Source organism: Pelophylax lessonae (genome assembly GCF_965119305.1).
Source record: "Pelophylax lessonae genome assembly, chromosome: 4".
NCBI lineage: Eukaryota > Metazoa > Chordata > Amphibia > Anura > Ranidae > Pelophylax > Pelophylax lessonae.
The window spans coordinates 658,428,248-658,451,949 of NC_138771.1; the positions used below are offsets into that span (position 1 = coordinate 658,428,248).

The following is a 23,702-nucleotide window of genomic DNA, read 5'->3' on the forward strand; positions in this document are numbered from 1 at the left end:
CAAGTTCAGAAAATACAGTTACAAAGGTGGGGGTTGGGTTGGGACGTTGAAGTAGGTTACTTCTTTAGAAACCTGTTTTGTAAAAACAAAACAAAAAATCTCATTCTGAGGAATAATGACATAAAAATGGATGGTCTTCCCTTCAATAAGAAAAGCTTTATTTATAATTGATATCACTGAAGACAAATACATTCAACCGCTCCCCTAAAGCTAGTTCTTATGAGAACTAATAATACAAGAGTCGTATTATTCTCCTCATATTATGGATCTTTAAATTCTTTCCAATTTTGACCACAAGTCTTTCCAGTTTTTACTGCCTGGTTTAACTCCTCTTTATACCCACCAACTATTGGACTAGGTGACCCTACACTATAGCCCCTCCCTTTTAACCTAGCCCCTCCCTTTTAACCTCATAGCCCCTCCCCCTCCAATCAACTTTACCCAATACAGTCTCCCTATGATACTTTGTATCATTCTCTATATTTCTTCCAATCACTTCCTTCAAGCCTATACAGCTCCTCCCACTACTCCCATTGTTTCCTCCCATCATATTATATGGTCTTGTCCTGCAGCTCCTCCTATTATTTGAAGGAGTTCTCCTCCCATACTAAAAAAAATATCGATAGGGGTTTTCCCATTCCTTACTCTAAACCTAAAAAACTTTTGGCCTTACATCCAAGCATCACTTACAAAGAATTTATTTGAGTTATTGATGCTTGGTGGAAGGTCCAATACAGTGCAGCTTCTCCAGCCTCTCCTCCTCTATCTACTTCCAAATTTCCTGACTGCCTTGTGTCAAAGTGAAACCAAAGGGGGTGACAGTGACAACATAGACATGATGGAGACGAGAAAAGCTAAGGAAGTTCAAAATGTTGGATCTCAACCACATGCCTGAAAATGTAAGTACAGTCAATCTAGCCTGCTCCCATCACCCCATGTCCAAATCTAAGTTTTGTTGCTGTCTTTGTCCCATCGGGAAGATTTCCCATCACTTCCTGTGCTGGGGATACAACAGGAAATTATCGGAAATCTCTACAAATTAAACAGTTTTCCGTCTGGAGCAGGTTTCATAGGAACAGTTGCCCTAGTTGGACAATTTTCCCTCACTTCTTGTAAAATTTTGGATTTTCTTATTACTTGTAGTCCTGGTAACAACGGTCACCAAGAATAATAACAAGGGTGAATCTTCCCAGCAGCCATAAGGTACCCTGACAGAGGGTCTAAAGCCTCGTACACACTCATCGATTATTGGCCGGGAATTTTCGGCCAACGTCCGATCGGCCGATTTTCGGCTTGTTAGTATGATGCTTCCGACAACCGACTCCGACTTTTCGGCCGAAAAAAATCTGGTGTGCAGGCTATAAAATTTTTGTTGGCCGTCAACACAACGGCCGATTTCCATCAGTCAGTACAGATTTCGGCAGACAAAAATCTGATTAGCAAGACTGGGCATGCTCAGAGAAGAAAAAACACACGGAAAGTAAACCAGCACATGACATCACTTCTGAAGTAGATTTTTGTTGGCCGAGAAAATTCGTGTGCAGTCTAGGCACATTCCAACCAACAAAACACCACTCTGGGCAAAAGTCGGACGATCGGTCGGCCGATAATCGTTGCGTGTGTACGAGGCATTACTCTATTCTACTCCATCCAGAAAAAGAAAAATGCCTTTGCATAGACCATACCTCTCCTACAACTCCATGACCTGCCTCCTCACAGTTCTCTATCATGGACGAGTATGCAAAAACTGAGATCTTTGAAAGAAAAATGGACCATTTACATACTGAAACCAGATGAGTTCCTTCTCACATAAAATTGAAATTGCCAGTATTGTATAAAGACGTTCTGTTGCATAAAATATTTCTGTTTTGTGCAGTTTTCCATCCTGTCTCATCCAAATGTCCTTCTTGGACTTCCTATCTTTCTATGTCACCTCTGAAATAGGCCATTGGCCAAGATGGGGAGCAAAGTCGTGGTGGGGCCCAGAAATGTGCATTTAGAGTGTAGACCATCCTTTTTCAAACTGGGTTCCTCCAGATGTTGCTAGGGGTTTCTTGAAGAATGAGTTATTTGTACCTCTCAGATAAGTTCCCACTGACACTAATGGTCTTATTTAGCTAAGTAATTATTAGCAGGGGTTCCCTATTTTATTTTAAGGGTTCGTCCATGTAAAGAAAATAGGCAAGGCTGGTGCAAATGATCTCTCAACATCTGTCATCCCTCATTATTGAGAAGTCTCATTCCGCCCATCTGTCCAAGTTTGTCCATCTGTGTGTGTCCAATATTGGCCACACACAGACACACTGGGGTGGACTTACTAACACTGTAGAGAGCAAAATCTGGTGAAGCTCTGCAAAGAAACCAATCAGCTTCCAGTTTTTTTGTCAAAACTGTCAGGAGCATGTAACGCTCCTGTTCCTCATTTTGACATCCTGATTTTGGCTGTGGCATTCTCCTTGTCTGTCTGTCCACCTGGTGACTGATGTGGTCAGTCTCTGGGTGGAGACAAAACCTGATTTAAGCCAGCCAAGCCTGCAGTCTCATGCTTATGATAGCATATGCAATACGTGCTCCAAAGCCCCCTGTTTGTCTGCCCTGCTATGCAAGATTGGATTCCTTCGTTGACAACCTCGGAATGGATATTGACTATTCTCGGAACTCTGCCTGCCTTTTGACTATGGATTGACCCTGACTATTCTGTACCTCGTCTGCTTTGCTTTGTACCTGGCCTGTCTGCCAACCGCAAGTACCCGTTTGCTTTGCTCAGTTCGGGCCTGCCCCAGTGTGGGGCTATAGCATTGTGTCTAAGACCTGGGGGTAACCAAGTACCGGTAGGCCTGCTTACCTTATGGGAAAGGGGTTGCTATAGGTGAAGAACACAGAAGCTAGCTATGGTGTCTAGCCACCTACGTTAGGGGTAAGCGTGACAAAAGCTTAATTGAACAAGCTGAAGTTAGAAGTTGATTGGCTGCTATGCACAGCTGCACCAGATTTTGCGCTCTCAATTTTAGTAAATCAACCCCACTGGGTCTCATGACTGAAGACAGTTTAATCTGCAATTGATTGAGCCAATCATCATAATAGTCAAATGGAAGAGATACAGGCAATTGGCACAGATGCCAAAGACCCATACTGTTTGGCAGACAATGTAAGCATGGGGTAAAAGAACTTCACATGCCCAATTTCTCTTTCAACTGTATCTTTTATCCCGATGTTGAAAATAGGAATGGATATTTGTGAACCTCTAAAAAGCTGGTGTCCCATACACTAATCACTTATTTGAAACTCTTTCCTATTGATCGTTGTATGGACCTTTTGTCTTTTCTGTTCATTGTCCTGGAAAGACTGGGTTAAAATCAGGAAAGTATGCCCTAACGCATGTTGATTGACTCCTTGTTGACCTGCACTGATGCATGCTACATTACACTATGAATTTTATCAATGGAACGAATGCCAAAATACAGGGCAATGTGCCAAAAAAAAAAAAAAAGCAGCACACAGGATCCTTTTTCAAAATGAACTGCAACACAAAACATTAATGTAAACATTTGCTATGGAGAGCAATGTACTATAGGCTGTCCATGCCCTTTTGCTACACAAATGGTGTGATTAAGCCCCAATGGTCAGTTTTGTTTTTTTTCCCCATTTGTAGGACCTCTTTTTACCTTGTATGATAATAATACATTGACTGACTTGGACTCTTGTTCTCTGTTTCCGTCTCACCTCTGTAGGTCTCTGCCTGGTCTTTTCTGTTCCTGAAACCTAGCTTCCTAAAATGCAAGAAAAGAAGCAAAGAAACCGCACTCTTACATCATAAAATACATATCACCATAGTGAATAAACAATAGTAATTAGACAAATTAATAAATACATCTTCATTTAAATTATAAACAATACATAAAAATTGTGAAGTCCATATATAATCCCACACGTGAATAGTGTCCTCAATAAGCATAGGAAAGGATCCTCTCCATCAGCATGCAGATGCACTATACACTTACTTACCAGATGTAATTGATCCCTATTACAGGGAGTCAAATTGCGCATATGGGAAAATCCAAGATGTCATACATGAGGTCAAAGGAATGATTTCAAATCGCTGCTGTCATCCATTCAATATGTATATACATAGCATATTCAAAGCTCCAGTGTTGCCATATAGAGAGGGAGAGGAAGAAACACTCTCATGGTGCAGTATATCAAATCATTTATTTAAAAAAGAAGGATGTATTGCACTTACATCAAAGAAGACAGGGATCAGCATGTATTGTATAGGAATCGCCAGTTTGCACTCCACCTGTGTTCCAGCTGGCCGGAAATGACGTATCTCAAACACCACCCAATGTTGTTTCATCAGTCTATGACCTCAGGGCGTCAGACAAATTTGAGATACGTAATTTCTGGCCACCTGGAACAAAAGTGGAGCGCAAAGTGGCGATTCCTATACAATACATGCTGATCCCTATCTTCTTTGATGTAAGTGCAATACATCCTTGTTTTTTAAATACATGATTTGATATACTGCACCATGAGAGTGTTTCTTCCTCTCCCTCTCTATATGGTAACACTGGAGCTTTGAATATGCTATTTATATACATATTGAATGAATTACAGCAGCGGTTTGAAATCATTCCTGTGACCTCATGTATGACATCTTGGATTTTCCCATATGCGCAATTTGACTCCTTGTAATAGGGGTCAATTACGTCTGGTAAGTGTGTAGTGCATCTGCATGCTGGTGGAAAGGAACCTTTCCTATATTCACTGAGGATGCTATTCACGTGTGGGATTATATATCGACTTCATAATTTTATGTATTTTTATTTTATAATTTAAATAAAGATGTATTTATTTATTTGTCTAATTACTATTGTTTATTTACTATGGTGATATGTATTTTATGATGTAAGAGCGCGGTTTCTTAGTTTCTTTTCCCGATGTAGGTGTTTTTTACACTTTATAACACGCAGCTCTTTTTGTAGTTTATTTGTTTTTTTGTTCTCGATTTGCACGGGTTCCTGTATTTTCTTTTTTTTTCTTTAAATACAAGGGCTGAAAGTACAGCAAAAGTGGGCATAACTTTTTTACTAACTTACATAGATCCTTCAAATTTCACATGTTGGAAGAATAACTCTTCCTCTATAGTGACACTTCTTCTCTTTTTTATTGCGAGTAAACAATAGATTCCAGGCAGAAGCAAGATGCTGTCATTGAGCTCTTGATGGAAGGAGGGGTGCAGGCTGTCCGATATCCACAGAAGGCTACAGAATGTTTACAGAAATTACACCATTGACAAGAGCAATATCTTGTCATTGGTGACTCTTGTCGCAAACATTCTATTGCATTCTCTGGATGTTGGACAGCCTGCACCCATTCGTTGTCAAGAACTCAATGTCTCTTGATAAACCAGGGGTGCAGGCTGTCCAACCTCCACAGAAGGCCACAGAATGTTTATGGAGATGACACCATTGACTAGAGCAAAGTCTTGCATAGCTGAAACTTGTCGTAAACGTTCTGTAGCCTTCTGCTGGACAGCCTGCACCCCTCCTTCATTAAGAACTCCATGACTTTCCTACCTCCACAGAAGGCTACACAATGTTTATGGAGATGACATCATTGACAAGAGCAATGTCTTGTCATTGGTGACTCTTGTTGCAAACATTCTGTGGTCTTCTGTGGATGTTGAACAGCCTGTATCCATCCTTTGTCAAGAACTCCGTGACTCTTGACAAAGGATAGGTGCATGCTGTCCAAGCTCCATAGAAGGCTACAGAACCTTTATGGAGATGACACCATTGACAAGAGCAATGTCTTGTCATTGGAGACTCTTGTTGTAAACATTCTTTAGCTTTCTGTGGATGTTGGACAGCCTGCACCACTCCTTCGACAAGAACTCCATGACTCTTGATGAAGGATGGGTGTTAGCTGTCCAACCTCCAGAGAAGGCTACAGAACCTTTATGGAGATGACACCATTGACAAGAGCAATGTCTTGTCATTGGAGACTCTTGTTGTAAACATTCTTTAGCTTTCTGTGGATGTTGGACAGCCTGCACCCCTCCTTCGACAAGAACTTCATGACTTTTGACAAAGAATGGGTGCAGGCTGTCCAACCTCCACAGAAGACCACAGAATGTTTATGGATATGACACTATTGACAAGAGTAATGTATTGTCATTGGTGACTCTTGTTGTAAACGTTCTTTAGCCTTCTGTGGATGTTGGACAGCCTGCACCCCTCCTTTGACAAGCTCTCCGTGACTCTTAATGAAGGATGGTTGTAAGCTGGCCAACCTCCAAAGAAGGCTACAGAATGTTTATGGAGATGACACCATTGACAAGAGCAACGTTGTGTCATTGGTGACTCTTGTTCTAAACTTTCTGTAGCCTTCTATGGAGGTTGGACAATCTGCACCCTTTGTTTGTCAAGAACCTATAGAACATTTATTGAGATGACCCTATTGACCAGAGCAATGTCGTGTCATTGGTAACTCTTGTTGTAAACATTCTGTAGCCTTCTATGGAGGTTGGACAACCTGCACCCTTTGTTTGTCAAGAACTCAATGACTCTCAGCAAAGGAGGGGTGCACGCTGTTAAACCTCCACAGAAGGCTACAGAATGTTTATTGAGATGACACCATTGACAAGAGCAATGTCTTGTCATTGGTAACTCTTGTTGTAATTTTTCTGTCGCCTTCTGTGGATGTTAGACAGCCTGCACCCCTCCTTCTTCAAGAACTCCATGACTCTTGACAAAAGATAGGTGCAGGCTGTCCAACCTCCACAGAAGGCTACAAAACCTTTATGGAGAGACTCTATTGACAAGAATAATGTCTTGTCATTGGTGACTCTTGTCTTAAACGTTCTTTTGCCTTCTGTGGATGTTGGACAGCCTGCACCACTCCTTTGACAAGAACTTCATGACTCTTGATGAAGGATAGGTGCAAGCTTTCTAACCTCCACAGAAAGCTACAGAATGTTTATGGAGATGACACTATTGACAAGAGCAATGTCTTGTCATTGGTGACTCTTTTCATAAACAATCTATAGCCTTCTGTGGATGTTGGACAGCCTGCACCCCTCCTTCGACAAGAACTCAATGACTTTTGACAAAGAATGGGTGCAGGCTGTCCAACCTCCATAGAAGGCCACAGAATGTTTATTGAGATGACACCATTGACAAGAGCAATGTCGTGTCATTGGTAACTCTTGTCATAAACATTCTGTAGCCTTCTATGGAGGTTGGACAACCTACACCTCTTGTTCGTCAAGAACTCAATGACTCTTAGCAAAGGAGGTGTGCACGCTGTCCAACCTTTACAGAAGGCTACAAAATGTTTATCGAGATGACACCATTGACAAGAGCAATGTCTTGTCATTGGTGACTCTTGTTGTAAACATTCTGTAGTCTTCTGTGGAGATTGGACAGCCTGCACCCATCCTTCATCAAGAGTCATGAAGTTCTTGAAGTAGGATGGTGCAGGCTGTCCAACATCCACAAATGCACCCTCCTATGTCAAAAAACATAATGACGGCAGGTTGCTTCTGCATGTAATCCATTATTTACCTCTAAGGAAAAAGAAGAAGAGTCACTATAGAGTAAGAGTTACTCTACCAACCTGTGAAATTTGAATGGCCTATGTAAGTTATTAAAATAAAGTTATGCCCATTTTGCATTACTTTTAATACAGCCCTCGTATATCCTAAGCCAAAACTTTGGGTAGAGTGGTTTTCACTGTTGTCTGTGTCTAGGTAGGGTCACCCTCACTGCTTGCCCTGATCACCATTGTCAGTGGGACACAAAATGATGGGAAGCTCAAAATGGTTGGTGCTGAAACAAGAGGTGAGGGAAAATCTTCCAAGGAGGGCACCCGTTCCGTTGACTATTCTAAGAGGGGAATTTTCCACACTATGGAGAGATTTGCTAGTACTTCCTCTTGTGTCTCTGTGGCAGGAAATGATGGGAAATCTTCACAATGGCACAAAGGAAAAAGACTGGCAGTGGATTTAACCTTTACATACTCTATCAAAAATAAAAATTGGCTGCTTTAACCAAAAACTTAACATTGTACTAATCTCTCTTCTCTTCAAGGGGCGTAGTCTGCCAAAACCTTAAACTATCATTTTTTTTGATTTGGATGGAGGGGGAAGGATAAGAATCGCTGTCATATTTTTTTTTCTGTCTGGGCTACATCAGAATTCTTTCTCCTTACTTGCTATCACAGTGACAATGGTTCCGCAGAAAAAAAATAAAGGAAAATCTCCAACAGCAACACAGACAGAATAAAAAATGTTTTTTAGGTAGAGTAGGGGAAGGCTAGAACCCCTATCAGCTTTGGATTTCTGTCTGTCCCTGTAGCAGATTTTCCCTGTAACACTCACCTCTCATTGGATCCAGCGTTGGGTCTTATTTTCAGCACCATGGCCAATAAGTACAGCTCTCCTAACTTAATTGGCTCAGCTTTTGAGCAACGCATTGCTACACTCAGTGCTTTAAGTGGGCCGGTATGCACTGGTACTCAGTACCGCCACTTCCAAATATGGCTCTTGAACATACCGCCACCTCTCAGTGTGCTTTAGCGTAACAGTACGCTCATTTTGGACATCTGCGCCCTCAATTGCCCCCCAAGAATATTTCCCACGCCAGAGCCAGACCAGTCCCCACCAGTGAGTCCCCCTGCTCCGGAGTCCCAGCCCAGGCCAGGGGGGGTGCTCTGTGGGGACCCTGATGTGGGCTGGGGGGGGGAATTTATAGGCTATAATAGAGTACCGGCACCTCTTTTGGGCCACTTAAAGCACTGGCTACACTCAATGTTTCCATGCCACAGCCCACTCTGTGCTTCCAAAGTCAGCCTGTTCCCCTGTGATACCTGCATCCTCAAGTACTCTAGCCCTTTTACAACCCCAGTGATGGTATGCCTCATGTGCCCTGTGCCTACAAGTGCACCAATTGCTCCCGGTTTCTCCAAGTGCACCCGGTACCTTGAAGTGCATTCTGTGTCTCCAAGTGTACCTCTATGTGCTTCTTGTATTACGGTGCACTCTTTGTCTCCAGGTGCCCCCCTGGGCAACTTCATGACTCCTGTGTCTCTGATCAACCTCGGTATGTCCTTCAGCTACCTGGCCTGCTATGCTCCACTGTCAGTATTCTCTGATGCCTGTCCACCGTCAGGTACACTCCTGGACTATTCCTTTGTTTGTTGCTATGGAACTATCTGTGGCAATTACCTCAGCTTCAGTCTGCTGAAACGGTTGTCACTGGGGCAGGAAGTAAGAGTCGGTTCACACTGGGGCGACACGACTCTGTACTACTTCGGGGGCGACTTGTGCATTACCATGCACCACGACTTCGGAGCGACTTGCATGGACTTCACATAATGGAAGTCTATGCAAGTCGCTCCGAGGTCGCCCCGAAGTAATACAGGACCCTTTTTCTAAGTCGGAGCGACTTGTGTCGCTCCTATTAGAACAGGTCCTGTAGCAGTCAATGGACCGCGAGGGAGCGCGACTTGTCAGGCTGACAAGTCGCCTGACAAGTCGCGCTAGTGTGGACCGGCTCTAAGGGAAAAGCTGACTAATGGAGCATCAGATAACAGTGACAAGAGTTCTTTTCCTTCCCCACTTCATCCAAAACTAGAAAAAACATTTTAACATAATGGGGTTCACTTACTAAAGGCAAATAGACTGTGCACTTTGCAAGTGCAGTTGCACTCTGCAAGTGTAGTTGCTCCAGAGCTTAGTCAATGAGTTAAAGAATACCCAATCACATGAAAGGAAAATCTTCAAAAAAAAAAGAAAAAATAATAATTTTTGCTTGCATATGATTGGATAATGTAAGTCAGCAGATTTACCCCTCCATTACTGAGCTCCAGAGTAATTGCACTTGCAGAGCGCAACTGCAATTGAAAGGTGCACAGTCTAGTTGCCTTTAATAAATCACCCCCAATGTCTCTGGCTTCTGGTCTATTCATGTCTCCGTCTGTCTTCTCTAAGCTCTGTTCTTCTTTCTGAAGAATCTTCACGGCAGCTTTCATTGATAATTGTCTGCTATGTCCATCTAACCTCCCATTGTGCTGCTCCCTCTTCTACCATTTCTGTTCATCTTTCTCTGGACTAATATTGGATATTCATTTCTACCACAAACCCATTTTTCCACCATTTATTTTACCGGTCTGTTCCTCCTTCCCCTAGAATTTTGTCCAATAAAATTTACTAGTAAAATAAGCTCAGTTAGTGTCCCAGAGTCTTCATTCAGACCTTAACCAGAACAGGACCTACAATCAATGACACACAGTGTTCATTATATATCCACCTTCTCTATATTCAGACTTACGGTACATTATCTCTAGACTCTAGGATGTCAAAGGAAGCTGATCTTGTCATATTTGAAGGTGCGTCATGATAAGCCAATAAGGTTCTTATTTAGCCAAGTCATGGTATACCTAGTAGTAGTTAGTCACATTCATCTGGACTTGTAACGTTGAAGATTTTTCATAGCTTATCCAAGAAGCTTCTTCAGTTGTGAGGGATATTTTCCTGACAACCATTGGAACTGAAGAAGGGGCCTGGATAATCTACGAAATGTCTTCAACATTACAGAACAAGTCTAGCTGAATGTGACTAAGCATTACTAGATATACTTAGGATAGTCTAGGAATTTGTTATGGGAATTTTAAGGTGCAAACACACAAATAAATGATGGAGAAAAAATCATTTTGATAAAACCAATTGTACAAATTTTTATTCAGCAAAAATTACAAACATTGTTTTAAAAGCAAATAAAAGGAAAGAATAACTGTATAATGCCTGCTCAACATGTTTCGCCATCTAGCGATAGCTTCTTCAGGAGACTGACGGGCATCTCTAATAAGTTATTTTTCTGTATACAATATAAAAAAATTTTGTATGAGAGTTTTCTATATTATACATACATATTATAACATTCATTGTACTAACATTGACCATTAAAAGGTAAACCACAGAACATACCTCCAAAAGACTAAACTGTGCCCGATGTATGCAAAATGGGGGATTTTTTTCCTTGAGTGTCATATCTAAGGGAATTTCCATCTTGGTCCTTTCCTATATGGAGCACAGTTTAGTCTTTTGGAGGTATGTTCTGTGGTTTACCTTTCAATGGTCAATGTTAGTCCAATGAATGTTATAATATGTATGTATAATATCCAAAACTCTCATACAAAATTTTTTTTCATTGTATACAGAAAAATAACTTTTTAGAGATGCCCGTCAGACTCCTGAAGAAGCTACCACTAGATGGCGAAACATGTTGAGCAGGCATTATACAGTTATTCTTTCCTTTTATTTGCTTTTAAAACAATGTTTGTAATTTTTGCTGAATAAAAATTTGTAAAATTGGTTTTATCAAAATAATTTTTTCTCCATCATTTATTTGTGTGTTTGCACCTTAAAAGTCCCATATACAAATTCCTAGACTATCCTTACTAATATTAGGGATGTGGTGCTTATTAAGTCTATCTCCAGTAACCATTTAAAATTTACTAGATATACTTATTTCTACCTTGTACTGGCAGCAGCATTCTCGGTACTGGCTCTAGCCATTGGTGTCCTTCTGATTCCTCTTACCCACTTCTGTAGTCAAGGTTTTCTCCTCTTCTTTTGGTCCTATTCCTAATCCAATTGCTATCAAAACCTCGTAGACTTAGAACTTCTTTCTTCCATTAGTTTTACTCATCTGTCTTTTCGATGTGTCTTTTGTCTCCTGCACTAGTTCTAATCCCGCCATGCTTTCTTAATGACTTCTTTCTACGTCTCTGAAGGTTCTCATTTATTCAGGTCATGGTTTATCTAATAGTAATTCACATTTATCTGGATTTGTTCTGTACAGTGGAGGTGTTTCAGAGCTTACCCAAGAAAGTTCTTCATTTATAATGAGGGTATTTTCCTGACACCCATTGGAACTGAAGAAGTGTCTTCTGTCTCCGGCTCTAGTTCTTTTCACACCGCACTTTCTTATTGACTTCTTTCTACGTCTTTAAAGATTCTCATTTATCCAAGTCATGGTATATCTAGTAGTAGTTAGTCACATTAATCTGGACTTCTAATGCAGAAGACGTTTCATAGCTTACCCAAAAAGCTTCCTAAGTTCTAATGAGGGGTATTTTCCTGACAGTCATTGGAACTAAAGAGGGGGCCTGGATAATCTACGAAAAAGTTTCAAACTTATTGAACAAGTTCAGCTGAATGTGACTAACCACTAATAGATAAACTTATTTCTACCCTGTGCTGGCAGTAGTATTCTCTGTTCTGGCTCTAGCCATTGCCATTCTTCTGATTCCTCTTACCCACCTCTGTTTTCAAGGTTTCCCCCTCTTCTTTTGGTCCTATATTCTGACCTCTTAAAGTGTGTATATAAAGCCAAAACTTGTTAGAATCTTATGTTCAGGTATAAATCCTAGTCTGACCGGTCCATTCAGCCCCAAAACCAATTGCTGTCAAAAACTTGTAGACTTCACCTCGGTAACATCTCTAAAATTGCCCCTTTTTAACTAATGAAACCACCAAGGTGTAATCCTAGTCTCTGACCAGTCCTTTCAGTCCCAAAACCAATTGCTGTCAAAAGCTTGTAGACTTTACCTCGGTAACATCTCTAAAATTGCCCCTTTTTAACTAATAAAAACCACCAAGGTGTAATCCTAGTCTCTGACCAGTCCTTTCAGTCCCAAAACCAATTGCTGTCAAAAGCTTGTAGACTTTACCTCGGTAACATCTCTAAAATTGCCCCTTTTTAACGAATGAAACCACCAAGGTGTAATCCTAGTCTCTGACCAGTCCTGTCAGCCCCAAAACCAATTGCTGTCAAAAGCTTGTAGACTTTACCTCGGTAACATCTCTAAAATTGCTCCTTTTTAACGAATGAAACCACCAAGGTGTAATTCTAGTCTCTGACCAGTCCTTTCAGCCCCAAAACCAATTGCTGTCAAAAGCTTGTAGACTTTACCTCGGTAACATCTCTAAAATTGCCCCTTTTATAACTAACGAAACCACCAAGCTGTTCGTTCACTCCCTTGTTATCTCTCACCTTGACTATTGCAACTCCCTTCTCATAGGTCTACCTCTCCATAGACTATCCCCTCTTCAGTCAATTATTAATGCTGCTGCCAGAATTATCTACCTTACCAACCCCTCAGTCTCTGCCAGACCTCTCTGCCAATCCCTACACTGGCTTCCAATTGCCCAGTGAATTAAATTCAAAATTCGAACAATAACATACAAAGTCTTCCACAACTCTGCCCCAAGCTACATCTCCAATCTTTTCTCTACAGATCACCTAAACCGTCCTCTCCTCTCCTCCCAAGACCTCCTGCTCTCAAGCTCTCGTCTCCTCCTCCCATAGTCTTCTCCAGGACTTCTCCACAGCCTCTCCCATCCTCTGGAACTCTTTAACTCAATCTGTCTGGCGATCTCCTACTCTGGCTGCCTTTAAGCGATCCCTGAAAACTCATCTCTTCAGAAAAGCCTATCACGCCTCCACCTAGCCTTTTATCTCTTCCATCAGATCATCCCCCTCAGTTATAAACTTTTGTACCCTTTTCCTCACCCTATTGGATTGTAAGCTCTTATGATCAGGGCCTTTCGAACCCGCTTATATTTTATTGTATTTTAACTGTTCTCTTTCCCTATAGATTGTAAAGCGCTGCGTAAACTGTTGGTGCTATATAAATCCTGAATAATAGAAATAATAAACTTTTTATTGCGGGCGTGCCTAAATAAATATCTCTTGTGACTGTATCAGTTTCAAAGTAGAACTTTAAACAAAACCTTTTTTTTTTTCATTTTAGATAGAATAAGGGAGGGTTTTAAACCCCTGTCAGAATTTTTTTTTTCCGCCATTTATGTCCCATTGCAGAGATTTCCCTTTACTTTCTGTCCCATAGCCAAACAGGAAGTGAAAGGAAATACCTGCAAATTAAGGGAATTCCTTGGGGATCCCCAGGCCAGCAGCACTGGTGTCCCCATTGGAAGATTTCACCGCTATTACTTTTCTGGGAACAACTCAAAATTTGGGATTTTCTTCTACTTTCAATGATAATGGTAAACAGGAGAAATAGAGAGGGGGAATCTCCCTAATGGTGACACAGACAGCAAAAAAGAAAAATAACAAGCCTTCTAATCCTTCTCCACTCTATCCAAAACTAAAAAAATTGGATTTTGTCTTAACGTAAAATCCTTTTCTCTGAAGTTCATTGACGGACGCAGTCTCTGTTCTTCATAACAGTAGAGTTATACTGCCCCCGACAGGAGTAGGACACTAGGCAGAAAAAAAGTTCTGGCTACGCCTATGGGCAGTCCTAGGGGGTATACCCTCTCTCCCTGCTATAGGATGTCAGTTTTGTATCAAAGCAGTGTCAGAGAAAACAATACCAACCCAACTCAAAATAGAGGAGCAGGTACTGCGTCCGTCAATGAACTTCAGAGAAAAGGATTTTACGGTAAGACAAAAATCCAATTTTCTCTATCGTTCATTGACGGACGCAGTCTCTGTTCTTCATAACAGTAGGGTTGTCCCAAAGCAGTGCCATAAAACATGAGGGGTGGGAACAGCAGAAAATAATTCCCCAAGGCTGAACCACAGCCAACCAGGCAACATAGGATTTATCGGAACAACAAGATGAGACCCACCTGAAAAAACCCTAAACACCCTCAAGAAAGACTAAGAAACCCCTTAAACAGCAGCCTGCAAAACTTTGGGGCCAAAAGAGGCATCTGTAGATGCCAGCACATCCACCTTATAAAATTTTGTGAAGGTATGAACAGACGACCAGGTAACTGCCTTGCAAACCACAGATGCCTGATGACGAAAAGCCCAGGAAGCACAGAGAAAGGTGGAACCTGACTCTTAATTGAATAAACCTGCACCACCATCTGTTGCAGCAGACGCAGGCAGCCCTTTTTTTTTTTTTTTGGTCCATCCGTGAGTACAAAGAGCGAATCTGACTTTCGAAAAGACTCAGTAGTCCCCAAGTACACCCTGACTGCCCGAACCACATCCAAAGTATGCAGTGCAAATTCCTTAGGCTGCTGTGGCTTAGGACACAAGGAGGGTAGCACAATATCCTAATTTAAGTGGAAACTGTAAATCACCTTTGGAAGGAAGGACGGATCCGGATGAAGCACTACTTTATTCCTGTGAACCACCAGATAGGGAGAACGACAGGACAACGCCGCCAGTTCTGACACCCTGCGCGCAGAAGTAATAGCCTCCAAAAAAGCCACCTTCTGGGATAAGGTAAGCAAGGGAATCTCCCCAATATTTTCAAGGGAGGTTTCTGGAGAACTGACAGCATCAAATTAAGATCCCAAGGTGGTAATGGAGGTCGCCCCGGAGGAGCCAAAACCAAAGTTATGCACCAGGGAATGGGTGGCTAATGGCCTCTGGAAGAAAATTGCCAAGGCCGAAATCTGACCCTTGATAGTACTCAAGGCCAATTTTTGATCAACTCCCCATTGAAGGAAGGCCAAGATCCGAGCCATGGAGTAAGAGTGAGGAGGAACCCCACTAGACTCACACCACGCAATATACGACTTCCACGTACAATGATAGATCTTTCTAGAAGTCGCTTTTCTCGCTTTAAGCAGAGTGGGAATCACTGAAGCAGACAATTCCCTGTCCTTCAGCACCTGGCTTTCAACAGCCAAGCGGTCAAAGTCAGCGACTGCAAAGCAGGATGGAAGATCGGCCCTTAAGACAGTAGATCCTCCCTGAGAGGAAGTCTCCCAGGAACGTCTGCGACTAGCCGGACCAGGTCGGCGTACCAAGCCTCAGTCAAGGCCAGTCCGGAGCCACAAGGATGGCCGGAATCCCTTCCACCTCGATCCTGCGAAGAAGTCTTGGCAGCAACTTGAGAGGGGGAAAGGCATACATCAGCTGATACTGACCCCACTAAGCCATCAGCGTGTCTGTGGCATCTATGGCGTCTGCCCGAGGATCCTCTGCACTTTCCTGTTGATCCGAGAGGCCAACAGATCTACGTCCGGTGTGCCCCAACGAAGGCACAGCTGTTGGAATACCTCCGGATGGAGAGACCATTCCGATTGAATGCACACTGGACAGCCCCGAAGGTAATCCGTCCAGTGAACTAGGCGAAGACTGATCACTCTCAGCTCCAGAACATTGATCGGTAACATGGATTCCTCCAGAGACCAGACCCCTTGAGCAGAAAGCTTGCCTAGAACCCCTCCTCAACCGGACAGACTGGCATCCGTGGTGATCACTGTCCAATATATTGGGAGGAAGGATTTTCTTTGTTTGATCATCAGGGACTGAAGACATCATATCAGGGACCCCCTGGTCACCTGGCTCAGCTGGATCTGATTGTCTGAATTTGGATCTTTGTTCCATTTGAGAAGGATTTCCTTTTTGGAGTATTCTCGTGTGGAATTGAGCGAAAGGTACCGCCTCGAAGGACGACACCATCAGTCCTAGAACTCTCATACAAGTCCGAAGGGTACGACCATTTGCTGGACAGCAGTAGCTTATTCACAGTCTGGAGCTTTTGAAGTTTTTCCAGGGGAAGAAACACCCTGGCTGAGGACGAATCCAAAGTCAGGCCCAGATAGTCCAGTCTCATGGAAGGAACCAGGGACGACTTCTGAAGGTTCAGAATCCACCCAAACTCCTCCAGAGTTCTCATGGTGATCTCAAAGTTTGTCACCAGTGCCGTGGGAGACTCCGCACGGAGAAGCAGATCATCCAGGTAACACAGGACCGATATCCCCCACTGGCGTAATAAAGCCAGGACCGGAGGAAACACCTTTGTGAAGACCCGAGGACCAGAATGCGAGACTGAACGGTAACGTCACAAACTGATAGTGATCCTCTCCAACAGCAAAATGCAGAAAACGTTGTCCTGCACATATTGGCATGTGAAAGAAGGCATCTTTGATGTCTATGGAGGCCATGAAATCCCCCTGGTGTAGAGAAGCCACCACCATGCGAATGGATTCCATCTTGAATTTTTGAACTCGCACAAAGCAATTCAGTGCTTTTAGGTCCAGAATTGGACGCACCTTGCCCTCCTTCCTGAGGACCGTAAACAGGTTTGAGTAAAAACCCTGAAAATGTTCCGAATTTGGAATCTGAACTATTACTCCTTGTTGCACCAGGTCCTGCACCGCCCCAAAGAGAGCTTGTAAGTGATCCAGGGACAGTCACACATTGGAAGGGAAAAACCTTACTGGAGGGACAGATCGAAACTCGATCTTGTAGCTGGACCGTATGACCTTGTGGATCCCCTTGTCTGGTAGCCGGGATAGCCACAGGTACGGAAACCAGCAAAAACATCCCCCCACCCCAGATACGGGTGAGGGTGCACCTTCAAGCTGAAGGGGCCTTATCCGCAGGTCTTGAGAAACTCGACTTCTGTTTTCCAGACCAGGATTGCTTGGAGCCACCCGAGGAGGCCTTGATGGACTTTGATCAATTATCAATCGTTCCTGAGGGACAAAAAAACTTCTTGTGTGCTGAAAAGGAGGGACCCCACCTACAATGAGGGTCCTTACCCTTGTTAGCCTGTGGGAGAAATGTACTCTTACCCAATGTAAAACCTTTGATAATGGCATCGAGGGCAGCCCCAAACAGGCGTTCACCCTGAAAAGGTAGATCAGTCAAAGCCTTCTTAGAAATCAAATCCGCAGACCAGCATTTTAGCCAAACTATACGCCGGAGGACCACTGCCGAAACGGACAGTCGGGTCAATATTGGAGCCACATCCAGCAAGGCATCACAAACAAAGTGCAGCCCCTGAATCAACTGGTCCGTCAGTAGAGGGAAGTTTTACCCCCTCCAGGTCATGACATAGTATCTTAGTCCATTCAGTCAAAGTTTGTGACACAAGGGCAATGGTAAACACCGGTCTGAGCGCAGACCCCGCCAGGGAGTACATATTACGGGCCACAGACTCCACCATTCGGATCCTTAAAGAACGGGGAATCCTCCACTGGGATTATGGTAGCTTTATTCAGTCTGGAGACCAGAGGGTCCACCGTGGTACAGTCTACTTTTTAATAAGGGACTTTTCAAAGGGGTGGTGCCTAGTAATCTGCTTAGGCACCCCAGGGGGATGCTTTGGGCGGTCCCACTCTTTTTTGATCATGTTGTCAAAATACGCGGGAAAGGGGAAAACCTTTGCCGCTCTGGATGGCTTGTGAGTGCCAAACGTAACCTACGTCCTCCATTTTTAGGATCTCACACACAGATACAACCAGTGCGTCCACCAGTGCCTTTTCTTGTGCGGTGGCAGAGGGAGAGGTGTCATCCTCACTATCAGAAGAGATAGGGCGCAAGGAGGTAGACCCGACAGGGAGCCCCACATCCGCGGTGGTTGAATCAGATTCAGAATCTGACACATCAGATGAGGCAGGGGTAGATGGGAGGCGTTTTTTGGCACCTCGCCCTTTATAGACCACCTCCACACAGGGCACAAATTATTCTAATACCCCTGACAGTGCATCTATGGATAGCTGGGATCCGGAGGGCTCTGCGGCCTCCTTGAGGGGGTCAGATGGGGAAGATTGTTCAGCAGGGTCCATGTTGCACCAGGGGAACCCCACAGCAAAAAATAGTGAAAATACTTTTATTTTTGTTTGTTTTGTCCCACCGCGTTATAGCGCCCCCCAAGACGTCAGGCAGAATGCACAGAGACCCTCAGCAGAGAGAGAGAGAGAGAGAGAGACCCCCCTGACTCACCACCCGCACCAAAGATGCACCAGGAAGGCCCAGAACGTCTGCACAGCATGTGTCTGCAGCGATCTCAATTTTAGAGAAAAACCTGAGTGTCAGCACTAGGGTATAGGGAGGGGCTCCACCACCACAAAAAACGCCTCAAGGGACTCCAAGAACATGGCTGCCATTGAATTCAATGGGGATCCACTGAAAAATGGCCGCTTGGATGTACCAAGATGGCCACTGATCTTCCTCAGCACATGGACTACAAGAAAATGGCGGCCCTGCGCGGCCTATGGAGCTTCTAGGGGCCCTCATGGGGACCCTCCAGCCTTCTGGATGGATTTGACAGGAAAAGGGGCCCTGAGTAACAAGTGAAACCCCCCTCGCACGATCAATCGTTTGCCCTGTCGCTGACGACGCTACCCCCCTCCACCCACACCGTCGGCCTACTCCCGGTCCCAGTCCCCAGGAGTAGCTCAAATCGCTCCATAGCCTCAGTAGTGAGGGGAGGGGGGAATGGGGGACAGGTAAGGCAATGTGCGTGGTAGGACAGAGTGGAACCTGGGAAATTGAGGGTCCGACCATCCCAAGGAGGGGCCCACGTTCACCCCATAACCCGTAAGGGGGAGAGGGGGGAACAGTTTATTTACCATACCTGGAACAGGCAGGCACCATCTCCTGACAAAACCTCTCTCCGCCGAATTGGGGGCTGTTGGCCGATAGGGTTGCTGCGACTTGGGCCTAGACCCAGTTGTATGCGACCTGGTGAGATGTTTAACTCACGGGGCCAGTCCCTGTCCGTCGGGACCTCGAGTGGAGCTGGGGTCTGCACGCGCTCACTGGCTGGCTAGGGTGACCACTGGATCTATATATCCAGCCCGTCGCCCAGATCTGGCATAGTTGCTTGTAGATCTCAGAGGAAAAAAATCTGTTGAAAATCTAGCTAGAAATAACTGGCTAGAAAAAACTTTTGCCAGGACCAGAGATCCCAGCAAGGAACTAGGTCCTCACTCCTAACTAGGCAGATTAAAACTGACATCCTTTAGCAAGGAGAGAGAGGGTATACTCCCTGGGACTGCCCATAGGCGTAGCACAAACTTTTTTTCTGCCTCGTGTCCTACTCCTGTAGGGGGCAGTATAACCCTACTGTTATGAAGAACAGAGACTGCATCCGTCAATAAACGATAGAGAAAAAAGAGTTGCCATTAGTTATACTTTAAGTCCTCCAAACTACACACCCTATTTGAGACCCCGAAGAAGGAGGCTATCGTTGAGTCCCGAAATATGATGGCTGTTTTATGTCTTTTTGTATGAATTTACATCAGTAATAAAATATTTTTTTGGACTTTTTTTTTCGTTGGCCTTGTGCTTTTGTTAGATTTTTCTAAATCTGGCTTCCAAACGCTAGGCCCCCTAACCAAAGGGCACTGTGTTAGTGCTGAAAGCAGCCTGACCTGAGCCATTGAATGTGGGAGACCTACTTAAACCACAAATTTGTGATGGGTAAAATCCAACGCTTCAGTCATTAGTGTTCCAGATTTTCATTGATGTCTGTGTCCCCACTGAGGAGATTCACCCTACCTGTGAGCCCTGGTGACCATTGTCTCTATTACAGAAAGTGATGGGAAATCTATTGTTTTAGAGTAGTCACAGGAACAGGGATTGAGGAGAAAATGTTCAATAGGGAAAATTGCCTAGATGGAAATTACTTCTCATTAGAAAAGAAGGGACCAGCCAAGATTTGATCCATCTATGGGCAGGCTGGTTGAACTGTAGTCGATCCATCGATTGACTTCAGTACAACTAGCCTGTTGGCCAATAATCATTGTGTTCTGCCAGTAGGGAATACTCCCTGCTGGCAGAACACTACGGGAGAGAGATTTCCCCATTTGTCTGGGGTAATCAAGAGATTTTCTTTCCTGTAACCTGTGGTTGAAGGAAGGAAAACCACATCATCTATGGCCTGCCTAAATCTCCTAGACAGTAAATGAAGGGAAGTCTTCTTAACAGGAACCAGGCAGCAGAAGGAAAAAAAATTCCTGACAAGAATCGTAAACTACTACCTACTCCATCCAAAACTGGGGAAAAAAAAGTTGGCTTTACATACACTTTAACCTCTGTTTTTCTCTTTTGTATAAAACATTTTAATTCTAAGAAAGTCCACCTTCTTCCATTGTCAATTTGTCATAAGTTGGTGGAGGTCAACCCTCCCAGAAAGTGATAGGAAATATAAAGTATTATAGTTATCGTCGGAACAAAATAAGCCTTCTGTGTGTATCTGTAATTAATTATGGGTCTAGATTTTAAAAAATGGAGGGTGGAAATTAACACTGTGTTTTTCAGAAAGACAACCTCTTCATCCGCCATTTTCTTTGCAGACGTAGTTTTTATCCTAACATGTAGTCAACTTTATTTCACTTGGATTTTTGGATTTTTCTGTAGGTCATTAATGATTAAAATTTCTGCCCCCCCCTAAATACTGTACTCTAATTGCCCTAAAATTTGGGTCTGCTGTTTTCTGGCCTACTAACGGGTGTGAATTCCACCACAATATGCTATGTATGTAGCATATTACAACGTGGAGACCCCAAGCCTTAATATGGAACCCTACTTTGGTCCTTGACCTCAGACTGCACATCTCTGCTTTAGGCTTTTCTGTAAGCCAAGGTGTTTCTTGGCAGCTTATCTAATTTCAGAGGCGTAACTAGAACCTTTAGGGCCCCGGTGCAAGAAACCATGAAGGGCCCCCCGAACCCCTGGCCTGGGCCCTTTTCTTCAAGCCTGGGGCTCTTCCCACTGATCCTGGGGCCCTTTACTCTCGTTGCGGGGCCCTTTATTACGATTCCGCAGCTGGACCCTTCCCTTCCCCTTCTGCCATCTTGGGGCCTCCCCATGGTGGTGGAATGCCAGGGCCTGGTCGTAAGTGTGACCTTTGGGATCCTGGAAGTTCACCCACTGGTGTCAGTAGTTTTTATTTTTTGGTACTTTAATTGTATTATTTTTTATCATTTTATTTTATTTTTTTACAATGTCACTGACTATGACTCTGTCCATTCAGAAAAGGAAGGAGCTGGTAAATTACATATTTACCGACCCCCTTCCTGGTTCTCTATTGTGACACATCTCCTGCAGCAGCCGGCAGGAGAGGATCACACAGGGGCCCAGAGACAGCAGAACACAAGTGAACCGGATAGGAGGAGTGGCGGGGGCAGCATACAGAGGAACCAATCTCCTCCATTTTCCTCCTGCAGCTACAGGGGAAAAAAGGAGGACAGTGATTTCTCTACATGCTGCCCCCACCGCTCCTCCTATCCAGGTGTACAGGGGAGCCACACAGGCCTCCTGGAGCATGGGGCCCGGTTGCAATTGCAACCCTTGCAACCCCTGTAGTTACGCCCCTGTCTAATTTACTTTCTATAAATCCTGAATATGTTCATCATCCTCCTAAAGCTCAGTTAGTATTCCTGAACTGTTTTACCTTAAAAACCTTAAAAGCCTGTGGCCAGCCTCATGTCCCCATTACATGCACATGTACTCCTAATGCTCTCCTCTGTCCCATATATGACCTCTAATTCCTGGCTAAACAATTTCCCATGGGGTGTTTGCATTTTCTGAAAGTCTTTTGGCTGCTTAATCCATTTATAAAGGATTCATATAGTCCCTCAAAATCCACCTTTCCCACATTTCCAAGCCGGTTTCCATTTCATTTATTACTGAGTAAGCAACGACTTGTATGAAATGTCTGACAAAAGAACAACTTGCTTTGCCGTCTTAGCAACCAGCTGGAGTCTCCAATTGGAGTGTCCTTTCCCTCCAAGGGAGAAGTTGGCTGGTTGTTCAAAGGAAACTACAGAAAGCCCTAATGTCAGACAGTTCATACACATAATTGGCAGTTATTGATCCTAAAACTAGACCTCAACCCAGAGTATCAAACCACTTCAGAAATATACTTGGGCATTAGGAAGCCTGGGGATCCCGAAGTGTAAAAACATACCTGTGTGAGTTGGAAACACCTATTCCTGTGTCGTGTCCCTTGTGAATGGACAATATGTAGAGTGGCCGTTCTCATCATTTTACCCCAGAGGAGCCCTTGAAATAAATTTCAGTTCTTAGAGAACTCCTGCCAAAAGTAATTTCTCGGGGGTCAGTGGGAAAAAAATGCCCCTTACATTGGTGGTCAGAATCAGGGCCGGCGCTGCCTGTAAGGCGACCTAGGCATCGTGCACCCGGAATCAGTAATGGACCAGCCGCTGGCCTGTGTGGCACTCCTCAAGGTGTGCCACCTGAGCGCTACAGCAAGCCCAGCTATGTGAGGACCTCCAGTGTCGCCGAAATCCCCATAGGAAAGCATTGAATAATGGTTTCCTATGGGGTGGTTTTATGCGCATGCGCATAAGGTCTCCCCCGCCGGCTGACGTCGGTGGGGGAGGAGAGTAGGCGGAACCTAACCCAGCACAGAGGTAAATCACTGAAGTAGTTTTAACCCCTTCAGCAACTTGGGATGGGGGGTGGGAGAGCATATGGGGGGGGGGGTGGCAATTTTTATTTTGCCTAGGGTGGAAAAAATCTGTGCACTGGCCCTTTACAGAATACCACCCTTACAGGCAGCTACAGTATCTCACAAAAGTAAGTACACCCCTCACATTTTTGTAAATATTTTATTGTATCTTTTCATGTGACAACACTCAAGAAATGAAACTTTGCTACAATGTAAAGTAGTGAGTGTACAGCTTGTATAACAGTGTAAATTTGCTGTCCCCTCAAAATAACTCAACACACAGCCATTAATGTCTAAACCGCTGGCAACAAAAGTGAATACATCCCTTAGTGAAAATGTCCAAATTGGGCCCAAAGTGTCAATATTTTGTGTGGCCACCATTATTTTCCAGCACTGCCTTAACCCTCTTGGGCATGGAGTTCACCAGAGTTTCACAGGTTGCCACTGGAGTCCTCTTCCACTCCTCCATGACGACATCACGGAGCTGGTGGATGTTAGAG

General features: G+C 43.9%; 1 protein-coding gene across 2 annotated transcripts in view; it reads right to left on the bottom strand.

The window, feature by feature from the left end:
* NLGN2 (neuroligin 2) overlaps positions 1-23,702 on the bottom strand; it is a 363,757-nt gene that overhangs the window by 138,611 nt on the left and 201,444 nt on the right. The gene's annotated exons all lie outside the window — the stretch shown is intronic.